Source organism: Heteronotia binoei, chromosome 10 (genome assembly GCF_032191835.1).
Source record: "Heteronotia binoei isolate CCM8104 ecotype False Entrance Well chromosome 10, APGP_CSIRO_Hbin_v1, whole genome shotgun sequence".
Taxonomy (NCBI): Eukaryota; Metazoa; Chordata; class Lepidosauria; order Squamata; family Gekkonidae; genus Heteronotia; species Heteronotia binoei.
In genome coordinates, this window is record NC_083232.1 from 2,640,535 (window position 1) to 2,654,200 (window position 13,666).

The 13,666-nt window shown below is 47.6% G+C and overlaps 1 protein-coding gene across 1 annotated transcript in view; it reads left to right on the forward strand.

Annotated features, from left to right (window-relative positions):
* Window positions 1-13,666, forward strand: part of LOC132578311 (FAST kinase domain-containing protein 4-like) — a 52,529-nt gene that overhangs the window by 38,426 nt on the left and 437 nt on the right. The gene's annotated exons all lie outside the window — the stretch shown is intronic.

Consider the following 13,666-nt stretch of genomic DNA (forward strand, 5'->3'; position numbering starts at 1 on the left):
AGAACACGGCACTTGATCCCGAAAGATTCTACAAACCCTAATATGTGCATTAGCTTAACAATGAACTTCCCTCTCGTTCGGATGGGTGGTGTTGCGCTAGGATACTTCTGTTTCTACAGAACAAAGCAGTGGACAAGTGGCACCTTTAAGACCAACTAAGTTTTATTCAGGATGTAAGTTTCGTATGCTCTAAGCGGACTTCATCAGACATTTTTGTCTGATGAAGTCTGCTTAGACCATACGAAAGCTTACATCCTGAATAAAACTTAGTTGGTCTTAAAGGTGCCACTTGTCCACTGCTTTGTTCTATTGCTTCAGACCAACACGGCTGCCCGCTTGGATCTTTCTATTTCTACAGTTTTACATCACGACCCATCTGCTTTCTACAGGAAAAGGGTAACCACCAAAACAACCACAGTATTTGGGGCCTCAAATTTAAGTACAGGCTTGGTCGTCGAAATCAAGGCTGTCAGCAAGCTTCCCTGCGCCAGGAGAATTATCTAACCCATCTGTCTAAAACCAAAGACTGGAAGAACGTTAGCAGTCAAGAGTGCAGTGGGGTACTCATGGGCGAGCAAGGCTTTGATGCAGGAGCCCATAAAACCATCAGGGGCTGAAAACAGCCACAGCTGAAGCTCCACCCACCTTGAAGCACAATTTCCTGGAATGCAGGCAGTGACTCATAAGGAACCGCTCACTAGGAGGCACCACGGCGACATCTCAAGGACTCCGAGCGGATAGCCATCGCTTTAAAAACCACACAAAATCCCAAATTAAAGCAAGGCACCTTAAGAACATAAGAGAAGCCATGTTGGATCAGGCCAACGGCCCATCCAGTCCAACACTCTGTGTCACACAGTGGCAAAAAATTTTATATACACACACACACACTGTGGCTAATAGCCACTGATGGACCTCTGCTCCATATTTTTCTCTAAACCCATCTTGAAGGTGGCTACACTTGTGGCCACCACCACCTCCTGTGGCAGTGAATTCCACATGTTAATCACCCTTTGGGTGAAGAAGTACTTCCTTTTATCCGTTTTAACCTGTCTGCTCAGCAATTTCATCGAATGCCCACGAGTTCTTGTATTGTGAGAAAGGGAGAAAAGGACTTCTTTCTCTACTTTCTCCATCCCAAGCATTACCTTGAATGCAACAGACCAAGGAGAGGGAGCCCCTGAGCATTTCAGATATAATTTTATTTTAAAAAAGAAATCCTAACACGTTAGTAACTGAAATGTCAATCTATATATAAACAAAATCAAACTACTGCTGGACATTGCAGTAATATCTGCACCGTCATCCTTGCCCAAGACCAGTTCCAATATTAGTAGCAGTGCATGGCCTAGCAGAATGGCTGACCTCAGACATCTATTTTTCCCCCTTTCTTCTTTCCACTGTGTTTTGCCAAACTGCTCTTCATTTGCTCTGCCTTCCCTGTTGCTCGCTTTGCCCTAACGGCACCAAAATGCAGCTGCTTAGGAGATTCTGCGCCTCCCAATGCTGGTACCGAGGTGCAAAAACACAAACACTTCGCAATACAGATGAAGGGTGAATCATAAACCCACGCTCTCTTCCACCTGAGCTCATGTTGAAACGCTCTGATTGCGTTCACCTACTGAAGCGGTGATTCAGCAGGCTACGCCATGAAAAAGGAACAGGCTGGGACTGCAAAGCAAAGAGCCTTGAGCTCCAACAGAAAGTGAAACTGTAGCCCAAGAACTGTTTTGCCCCGCCCGGCAGGATACGTAATTATCAGTCGAACGCACACTGTATTTGGGCTGCAAAAATTACAGCTGAAACCTAGAAAGGACGTGAAACCAGCCAGGTCACCTTTTAATGTTCTGAACACTCCACGCGCCTAATAAAATTTTCAATGCAACTCAAATGACCTTTACATTACTAATTCTACGGGTTTTAATTGGTTTTAAGATGCATTTATTTTAAATATTTATATCCCAACTTTCTATAACACCCACGGCAACTCACAAGATTTAAACATACACAACTGAAATGCAAAAAAAAAAAAAAAAATGCATAAGAGTTAAGGGAAAGGAAAAAGAAAGGTCCCCTGTGCAAGCACCAGTCGTTTCTGACTCTGGGGTGATGTTGCTTTCACAATGTTTTCACGGCAGACTTTTTACGGGGTGGTTTGCCATTGCCTTCCCCAGTCATCTACGCTTTCCTCCCAGCAAGCTGGGGACTCATTTCACCGACCTCGGAAGGATGGAGGGCTGAGTCAACTTTGGGCCGGCTACCTGAAAACCCAGCTTCCACCGGGGATCGAACTCAGGTCATGAGCAGAGCTTAGGACTACAGTAGTGCAGCTTTAACACTCTGCGCCACAGGGCTCTTAAAAGGAAAGGTCCCCTGTGCAAGCACCAGTCGTTTCTGACTCTGGGGTGATGTTGCTTTCACAATGTTTTCACGGCAGACTTTTTACGGGGTGGTTTGCCATTGCCTTCCCCAGTCATCTACACTTTCCCCCCAGCAAGCTGGGGACTCATTTTACCGACCTCGGAAGGATGGAGGGCTGAGTCAACTTTGGGCCGGCTACCTGAAAACCCAGCTTCCACCGGGGATCGAACTCAGGTCATGAGCAGAGCTTAGGACTGCAGTAGTGCAGCTTTAACACTCTGCGCCACAGGGCTCTTAAAAGGAAAGGTCCCCTGTGCAAGCACCAGTCGTTTCCGTCTCTGGGGTGACTTTGCTTTCACAATGTTTTCACGGCAGACTTTTTACGGGGTGGTTTGCCATTGCCTTCCCCAGTCATCTATGCTTTCCCCCCCAGCAAGCTGGGGACTCATTTGACTGACCTCGGAAGGATGGAAGGCTGAGTTAACCTGGCGCCAGACCGCAGTACTGCAGCTCTGAGCCATATATACCACCACCAGCTGCCAATTAGAGACATTCATTAGGTACTGCATACGTTTGAGATGTTTTAATGATTTTATTGTAACGATTTAATTACATGTTGCTCTAACTGCGGTTACCCGCTCTGAGCCCGTCAGGGGAGGGCAGGATATAAATATAATAAAATAAATAAATTTCCCCAAAAGTGCACTGAAATAATTCCCCTTTGCACCTTTTATGGAAGAGAAGCAGTGCTGGAACTCCCTGTACCTGCTCCAAGGGTGGACACAGCCAATGAAAACGAACATTGGCTCTAAAACAGCACACCTTCCAAATACAGAGGCCTGCCAAACATGAGGTGCCCAATGATGTTATCTGGCACAGAATCATACAGGGAAAGGCAGCCCACGGGATAAGTGTATCCCAGGTCACGAAGGGCTTTGAAGGTGCTTTGAACTGTGTCCAGAAACAAGCAGGTAGCCAATGAAGCTGCCAGAACACGAGTGTTACACAATCACACCAGTGTAAACCAATCAATAATCCAGCAGCAACATTCTGTACCAACTAAAGTTTCGGAACAGTTATCAAGGGCAACCCCAAGAGTAATGTATTACAGTAGCCTACCCTTAAAGCAATAGAGCACAATCTAGGTAGGTGGCCAGTTGGTGCAGTTGAGAGAGCTAAAAAGGAAGTGCTTCCCCAACTTGGTTTTTCCAAGACTCTTTTGATGTTGTTTAATTGTTAGCAGCCTTGGTGATCCTAATGGGGCAGAAAGGCTCCATGCATTTCCTAGACAAAAGAGAAATATGCATCTATTTACTACATTTAAAATATTTATGTCCTGTTTTGCTTCCACTCAATGGAACACAAAACAACTTCCATCATTACACCGTATGAAGATTTCATTGCCCAAAACAAGGCAAAGAAACCAATGCAACTGTGAAAAAAACGAGCCACTTGGACACTCTCAGGAGCACAGCGTTCTTTCAGAACAAGGCACATGGGAGATGCCGCTGAAATACAAAACAGCACCAATCCTCGTCTGTTTAGAGACAATAATCAATTTCCAGCATGGTTTAAATCACGGGTGTCAAACTCATTTGCTATGAGGGCCAGTTCTTGACCTTGTCGGGCCAGGTCATAAAATGTAATGCCAGGTCAGGGAGATATAAACTTCATAAAGGACACAGACAAACACTCAGCCTAATCCACCTCACTGGCTTGCTGAGCCTCAACCAACAGAAGGGAGAGAGGTTCGGCTCACTAGGTTTGCTATGCAATTAAGAGACCCTGGCAAAGCTACCTCTCCTTCCCCCACCTTGCTCTGTAACTCCTGTGCGATTGAGCAAGCCTGAAAAAGCAAGCAGTGATGCAGAAGGAAGCAAGGGAGGGAAAAGGAAGCAGATGACAGTGAGTTCCTCACAGGCCTGATAGGAGCCCTCTGGGGGCATGATTCAGCCCCCAGGCCACATGTTTGACACCCCTGGTTTAAATAATTCTGCCTTTGAGTCACTGCCAAGGACGACACAGAAGCAACAATGCACCTCTCGGCCCAACAAGCTTAATTAAGGTGGTTTCAAAGGGAAGGCACCCACCTGCTTGGATTTCAGCAGACCTTGGGCCTCTTGCTCACCAGATGCAGTGCTGCTAATTAAGCTCAAAAAAACTAGAAAGCTGCCTCCTCCCCACCCTGATCTTTATGAGGTTAGGTTAACGAGCGTCCTTTTAATAACTCAAGCGGCAATGAGGCACTGCCCAGAGGAAGGTGCGGGGGGGGGGGGACAAAGAGAAAAGCTAAACTGGCAAAGAAGAAGAAGATATTGGATTCATATCCCACCCTCCACTCCGAAGAGTCTCAGAGGGTCTCACAATCTCCTTTACCTTCCTCCCCCACAACAAACACCCTGTGAGGTGGGTGGGGCTGGAGAGGGCTCTCACAGCAGCTGCCCTTTCAAGGACAACCTCTGCCAGAGCTATGGCTGACCCAAGGCCATTCCAGCAGGTGCAAGTGGAGGAGTGGGGAATCAAACCCGGTTCTCCCAGAAAAGAGTCCAGGCACTTAACCACTACACCCAACTGGCTCTCTATTAGAGCTATGGCTGACCCAAGGCCATGCCAGCAGGTGCAAGTGGAGGAGTGGGGAATCAAACCCGGTTCTCCCAGGTAAGAGTCCGCACACTTAACCACTACACCAAACTGGCTCTCCAAACTGGCTCTACACCAAACTGGCTCTCCACTGCAAAGCTACTGCATGGATCCAAAGAATTGCAAGAATCAATAAATCAACAGGCAAATTGGCTCTGGATCCTACAAGTCAAAGACATAAACAACATCAGACAGTCTAACAAGAAATACAAAGACAAGACCTCAAGAGAGTAGCATGCCAAAATGCAGGGAACAAGAAATAAACAGGACATTCACAAGCGATAATGGGCAAGGCGAGAACCGGACAATCGCTGTAAAGCCCTTTATGCCAGCAGCACAAGACTTGGCGACTGCTCAGTAGCAAGGAGGACACAAAGGGCCCGTATGCACAAGCACACACGCAGCAGCAAAAGGACAACAGCAGCAGCAGGTGCCTTGCAAGACATCGTTCGAGCCACACGTACATAGCCTTTGTGGGCATGCATACATAGCCAGAGCCATGCATATATGTGTATGGTTAAGAGAAACTCATCAAGAGCCCAGCTCAGAGGTGTGGAAATCACAGCCAAAAGGGCACCATCCAGCCACGGGAGCATTCTGGCTGGCCCACAAGCTGCTTCACAATTTTTCAGAAGGCCTCTGGAACATGATGATAGGAGGAGGTGGAGGAAGAATTGCAGATTTATACCACACCCTTCTCTCTGAGTCAGAGACTCAGAGCGGCTTACAATCTCCCATATCTTCTCCCTCCACAACAGACACCCTGTGAGCTGGATGGGGCTGAGAGGGTCTCACAACAGCTGCCCTTTCAAGGACATCCTCTCCCCCAGAGCTATGGCTGACCCAAGGCCATTCCAGCAGGTGCAAGTGGAGGAGTGGGGAATCAAACCCAGTTCTCCCAGATAAGAGTCCGCACACTTAACCACTACACCAAACTGCCTCTCCAGGTTGACTCAGCCTTCCATCCTTCCGAGGTCGGTAAAATGAGTACCCAGCTTGCTGGGAGGAAAGTGTAGAGGACTGGGGAAGGCAATGGCAAACCGCGCACTTAACCACTACGCCAAACTTAACCACTACACCAAACTGGAAGAGGAGGCGGATTCTTCAAGGACAGCAGAGCGGGAGAAGAAGCCACATCTGGGCCGCTGCCATCCCACATCTGGGATGGAAAGAGAGCTTACTCTGGTTGAGTTCAAACTACTTCTAAAAACTGACACATACTCACACAACATAACACACAATGACACCACAGATCAATGATGAGGAAGCTGGAGCCAACTCAAGGGATCTAGCAGCGTTGACCACTCACCTCCTTTATGTTAGCAGGGAATAACTTTCAAGAAGACTGAAGGAAAAGACAACTGTAGGATTTATACCCTGCCCTTCTCTCTGAATCAGAGTCTCAGAGTGGCTTACAATCTCCTTTATCTCCTTCCCCCACAACAGACACCCTGTGAGGTGGGTGGGGCTGAGAGAGCTCTCCCAGAAGATGCCTTTTCAAGGACAACTCCTGCAAGAGCTATGGCTGACCCAAGGTCATTCCAGCAGCTGCAAGTGGAGGAATCAAATCCAGTTCTCCCAGATAAGAGTTTGTGCACTTAACCACTACACCAAACTGGCTCTCAAGATGTAAACATGGAACTGGCTGAATAATAGATATGCACGTTACAATAACTGTAACGTCCATCAAATTATAACTGACTCATGAAAACTCTATGACCATGGGGGGGTGTTCCAAGATAAAAGATGAGAAGGGCTGGGATGCTGTTGCCTTCCTTGCATAGAAGCCCTGGACTTCCTTGGTGTTCTCCCATCCGAGAACTAGCCAACCCTATATTTAAGAGATAGTTTGGTGTAGTGGTTAAGTGTGTGGACTCTTGTCTGGGAGAACCGGGTTTGATTCCCCACTCCTCCACTTGCACCTGCTGGCATGGCCTTGGGTCAGCCATAGCTCTGGCAGAGGTTGTCCTTGAGAGGGCAGCTGCTGTGAGAGCCCTCTCCAGCCCCACCCACCTCACAGGGTGTCTGTTGTGGGGGAGGAAGATAAAGGAGATTGTGAGCCGCTCTGAGACTCTTCGGAGTGGAGGGCGGGATATAAATCCAATATCTTCATCTACCTCACAGGGTGTCTGTTGTGGGGGAGGAAGGTAAAGGAGAGTGTGAGCCGCTCTGAGACTCTTCGGAGTGGAGGGCGGGATATAAATCCAATATCTTCATCTACCTCACAGGGTGTCTGTTGTGGGGGAGGAAGGTAAAGGAGAGTGTGAGCCGCTCTGAGACTCTTCGGAGTGGAGGGCGGGATATAAATCCAATATCTTCATCTACCTCACAGGGTGTCTGTTGTGGGGGAGGAAGGTAAAGGAGAGTGTGAGCCGCTCTGAGACTCTTCGGAGTGGAGGGCGGGATATAAATCCAATATCTTCATCTACCTCACAGGGTGTCTGTTGTGGGGGAGGAAGGTAAAGGAGAGTGTGAGCCGCTCTGAGACCCTTCGGAGTGGAGGGCGGGATATAAATCCAATATCTTCATCTACCTCACAGGGTGTCTGTTGTGGGGGAGGAAGATAAAGGAGATTGTGAGCCGCTCTGAGACTCTTCGGAGTGGAGGGCGGGATATAAATCCAATATCTTCATCTACCTCACAGGGTGTCTGTTGTGGGGGAGGAAGGTAAAGGAGAGTGTGAGCCGCTCTGAGACCCTTCGGAGTGGAGGGCGGGATATAAATCCAATATCTTCATCTACCTCACAGGGTGTCTGTTGTGGGGGAGGAAGATAAAGGAGATTGTGAGCCGCTCTGAGACTCTTCGGAGTGGAGGGCGGGATATAAATCCAATATCTTCATCTACCTCACAGGGTGTCTGTTGTGGGGGAGGAAGGTAAAGGAGAGTGTGAGCCGCTCTGAGACTCTTTGGAGTGGAGGGCGGGATATAAATCCAATATCTTCATCTACCTCACAGGGTGTCTGTTGTGGGTGAAGAAGGGAAAGGAGGTTGTGAGCCGCTCTGAGACCCTTCGGAGTGGAGGGCGGGATATAAATCCAATATCTTCATCTACCTCACAGGGTGTCTGTTGTGGGGGAGGAAGGTAAAGGAGAGTGTGAGCCGCTCTGAGACTCTTCGGAGTGGAGGGCGGGATATAAATCCAATATCTTCATCTACCTCACAGGGTGTCTGTTGTGGGTGAAGAAGGGAAAGGAGGTTGTGAGCCGCTCTGAGACCCTTCGGAGTGGAGGGTGGGATATAAATCCAATATCTTCATCTACCTCACAGGGTGTCTGTTGTGGGGGAGGAAGGTAAAGGAGAGTGTGAGCCGCTCTGAGACTCTTCGGAGTGGAGGGCGGGATATAAATCCAATATCTTCTTCTTCTTCTTAAATGGATAGCCATATTGGTCTGAAGCAACAGAACAAAGTTTGAGTCCAGTGGAATCCTTTAGGACCAATGAATTTTATTCTTTCATTATATGTACGTCCTTTCCATTACCATAAGAGGCCAAACATACTAAGCAGGGTTGAAAGTCTGAGTCCAGTGGCACCTTTAAGACCAACACAGTTTCATCCTGGGTAGAGGTTTCCGTGTGCATGCCATCTGTGTTGGTCTTAAAGGCGCTACTGGACCCAGGCTTTGCTCTGTAGCTTAGCATCCAACCTCTGACAATATCAGTCCAACCAGGGCTATTCAGGCCGCTATACCACCCCTAAATTATTAAAGCAGCAGCTACACCCTGATTTAATAATCTGCCAGATATTTCAATCTGCAGATTGTCCTCTGACAGCTGTCCGCTCTGTTCTGCTTCGCGCAAGCCTTTCCAGGTCAGCATCTGTCTCCGCGCCTTTCTCCTCTTGTGTCTAATTTTGTGGGCCGGAGAGCCGGTTTGGTGTAGTGGTTAAGTGTGCGGACTCTTATCTTGGAGAACTGGGTTTGATTCCTCACTCCTCCACTTGCACTTGCTGGAATGGCCTTGGGTCAGCCATAGCTCTGGCAGGGTGTCTGTGGAGGAAGGTAGAGGAGATTGTGAGACCCTCTGAGACTCTTCGGAGTGGAGGGCGGGATATAAATCCAAAATCTTCTTCATTCTTCTTCCTTCCCGTGTCCCTTCTGTTATATGTTGGACTAGTCTCTGTGCTTCAAAGGCCACGCCCCCATCATGGTACTCTCCTCTTCTTCTTCACCCCCAATGTCCCACCTTGGCACTTCTTCAATGTTTCCTGATTCACTTTTTTTCTTCTCCTCCAGCACCCGGTTTCACAAACCGTTCGCTCCAGAATGTTTTCAGATTCCAACAGCACTGAGTAACTTCAAGCAAGCACCAGGAGCCACACAGCAGTGAAATGACCGGAAGGGCTTGTTCTAACCCAAAGGCACCACTACACCTCTGAGCATGCGCAGAATGTCCCTTTCTATGTTTTACAAATTTATTAATAACATATGGTTACAATATTTAATTATCTCTTTTCTATCGTTAACCCATATGATATTTCAACCCCCCCCTCCCTCCATTACTAGACTTCCCCGAAGTTATATATTTAAATTCAATTTTAAAGGTACCCCTAACCAATCAAAGTTCACTACTTTTTTTTCTTCTCATTCATGCTAAAAAATTGTCCAGTGTCTTTTTACGTTCCACTCTTTCTCTATTTATCCTTTAAATTTCTTCCACTCCTTTTTAAATATATTTAAATCATAATTTCTTAAGGTTTTAGTTAATTTGTCCCTCTCACTCCACGATAAAACTTTCACAATCCAGTCCCATTTCTCTGGTATTTTTTCTTATTTCCACAGCTGCGCATACAATGTCCTAGCAGCTGAGAGCAAGTATCAAATTACAGTCCTGTCTTCCTTTGGAAATTTTTCTAATTGTAATCCAAGCAAAAAAGTCTCTGCAGTTTTCTTAAAGTCGTAGCCCAGAATTTTGGAGATTTCTTGTTGTATCATCCGCCAAAATTCTTTCGCTTTATCACAAGTCCACCACATATGTCCCTTTCTAGACAAGCATCAGTCATCGCACTTCCCATTTCACAAAATCACTACAGATCACTAACATCCAGCAATTACAGAACAAGATATAGAGCAGGGATGGCCAAACTTGCTTAACGTAAGAGCCTCATAGAATAAACGTCAGATGTTTGAGAGCCGCAAGACATGAACGTCACATGTAGGTAGGTAAGCCGGCAGGCAAACTGATTGGGGAGAGAGGGAGAGGCAGCAAGAAAGCAACTTTAACTTTAAATGTATTCTCCCTCTCTGCTAGCTGACTTGGAGAAGTGATTTAAAGAGAAGACTGCCTTCTCCAAGCTGGCTGATGGGGAAGTGAGGGCTTTGAGAGCCACACAGTATGTGGAAAGAGCCACATGTAGCTCCCAAAACACAGTTTGGCCACGTCAAACAGGGGACAGCCAAGATTTCAGAAATCAACACTGTAGCTCTGTGCAGACTTCAGTTGGCCTACACTGGAGTAACCCCATTTAGGACTGCACTATAAATCCCATAAAGAAGTGTAAAGAGTACCAGTTAATGGAATGATATAAATGTTGCAACTATATCACTTTCTCCATGAAATGACAATTCTGAACTAGCAAACATTTTTAACATCCATTATCCACCGTAAGACCTTGGGACAGAGCAGCTTAAACAACAAATAGCCAGGCTTGTGCTACATTCCCCGACTGGACACAGATGTGCTTCTCATGCCCCAGTGTCAAAAGCAGCTCACAAATTTTAAACAGTTTTCATACTTATTTAGGGAATTGAGGTGGCTGTCACTCCAGTACCTCGCTTTAAGCTGCTCCCCTTCGCATTTTCAGAAGTCAACTCATTTGCAAGCCAACACAAATTAATTTTCTTTTCAGAGCCTTCCCTTGCATGAAGGATTATTTCAATCAGAGCCAAATAAGAATATTTAAGCAGTCAGAATTCTAAAAGCAAGAGGGTCACAAATGCACTCAACCAACACAGGATGGAGGGAAAAGAATCAGAGACTTAACTTTAGCCAAGTCAGGAGCGTTAATCTGAAGACCCCCCCAAATGCTCCAGTACCTTAAAGAACTATCAAGAGTCCCCAAAACTCCTGGGCATTCTGCCTTTCAGACAGACACACACAATTACTCTTTGGGGGTTTTTAATTTCCAAAGACTCACCAACAAAAAGTGAATGTGGCCATGACAAAGCAGACAGGCAGGCATGGTATGCGCTTGAAGGGGAGGGGCAGGGTGAGTCTGTGCGGCAGAAGCCCTCCCTCCCCAAGACCAGCAGGGCCCTGTGTCTAAACTTACCCAAGGCAGCGTAGCGCTCATACCACACGCATTTAATACTTAAAATATGACAACTGCTCCTTCTAAATCTGTGCGCCCAGCTTGAAGCTAGGCCTGGTTTATATAAATAGCTTGCCGTTCAGATCTCCAGCGCCGATGAGTGGGCAGAGTTACCATACAGGCCAGCCGGGCTTCTGCCGCTACTGCCGTATCCCTGCAGCTCACCACACCCATCCCTTCAAGCAGCGGTTCCATGAGCGCTCGCCCTGGCCGTATGACTGGATTACAGCGCAAAATATCCTCTGATGCAATGCTAGAACCATCCCTGTAAAAGCTGGGAGGGAGAAGAGCCAGCCGCAGCTGCAAGGAAAGGAAGGAACCACGTAACCAGAAACAAAAAAGCCAGACGTCTCTAACCCAAAGCCACAATGTGTGCCCAAACTCACATCTCCGCAGGCTTGCTACTTCTGGGAGCCTTTCCCAGCCGATACGCAGATCAGAGCTTCAACAAAGACGCCTCTCCCAGAAGTCCCCACTTCCTCCCGGGATGACATAGCTACAGCAGCGTCTCAAGGCAGATGACCATCCTAATTCAGACAGGATGTTCCTCCACAGGCCCTTTCTGCAAACTTCCTGTCATTTCTATTAACACCTATCATAATTACAGCTCATCCCTCCCTTCCACCACCCAAAGAGCGATAATTAGAAACCTGATCTGCACACACCCCCAGCTGGCATTCTGGTTTGTTGTGTTTTGCAAACTGCCTCCACCACCCTGCAAAAGTTTACAACACACACACACACAAAGTAGTTAAGATGGTTTACCAACAAACACACATTCAGGGGTTTTAGAGATGAAAAGAAAAAGGGGAGGTCCATGGGATGGGATGGGATGTCAATCTCAACACGCATGTCAAGCAAATGACGGCCGGACCAAACAAAGAGAAACAAAGCTCTGGGAAACTCATAATGTTACATTTCCAGACAGCCGAGTACAGCTATCTATCACACAGAATCAAGGCTCTCCAAACAGGAAGAAACCGTGCAGGAGGGAAGTCATCCATCCAAAGACACAGCCGGGAGAGGAGCAAAAGCAAACAGGGATCATAAAGATTTGTATTCAAGCGTTAAGATTTGTGTGTGCGACTAAAGACCAAAGATTTGCATGTGTGTCACATGCAGGGTGGGCAGCTGTCGTTTCCCCCATCTTCTCCCCATCAGGCCAAAGGAGGCAAGAAGGCAGGGGAATTCCTACCCAGCGTCTGCAGCAGCGTGGGGCTCTGCTCTGGGACATGCCGGCTGTAGTCACAAACACTAAATAATCCACTTTCAGTGCACTTTACAACTAGATTTTACTGTGTGAACTGGCAAAACCAGGTTGGAAAGTACACTGAACACCAACGGAAAGTGGAGTATTTCATGAGTGTGACTGCAGTCGCGGGCTCAGATCCCCCCACCTCATGAAACTCCCTCGGCCTGGGAAGTTCTCACGCTGACACCAGCGTCGAATCCTGAACCCGCGGCCGCCCACTTGGGTTTTCCTTTGGCCTCCCTTAGCCTCGCAGGGTTGTTCCAAGAGAGACTTGGCTCCAGCACCCCGCACACACCCTAGAGAGAAAGGGAGGCTGGGGGAAGAAGGCATGCACCGAAGCAAAAATCTTAAATTTGTACCATTTTGCATTCTAAACCACTGCCTATGAGGTATACGTAGCTCTGCTCACCATACCGGATTCCTCGACGGACGAAGTGTGCTTAGAGCACATGAAGGCTTACATTCCGAATAAAACTTTGTCGGTCTTAAAGGCGCCGCTTGACTCTTATTTTGTCCCACCGCTTCAGACCAACACAGCTGCCTGCCCACTTGGATCTGTCTATTGTTACAAGAAAACCTGGGCCAGCTTGAACATCTGAAGCTGCCTTATACTGAATCAGACCTTTGGTCCATCAAAGTCAGTCTTGTCTTCTCAGACTGGCAGCGGCTCTCCAGGGTCTCAAGCTGAGCTTTTTCACACCTATTTGCCTGGACCCGTTTTTGGAGATGCCGGGGATTGAACCTGGGACCTCCTGCTTCCCAAGCAGATGCTCTACCACTGAGCCACCGTCCCTTCCCTTAACAGACCTTCTGACGTGTCACAGCTTTATTAGTTTCTCACGCTCATGCTAAGCAGACCAAAGCGTTGCTCAGTTAACTTTATTATTCTGCCACTGGATCTCAAATGCGTACCATTTTGCATTCTGAACCACGCCACTTGACTCCTCTCCTTTGCACCGAAGCAACTGCAGGGAGGGAGGGGGGGTTGCGAAGCCCCCTCCCCTCCACGTTGCAAGGGCTCTCCCCCTGGCTCTTCCAGGGGTGGGGAAGAGTGGCTCTCCAGATGTTTTTTTGCCTACAACTCCCATCAGCCCCAGCCATTGGC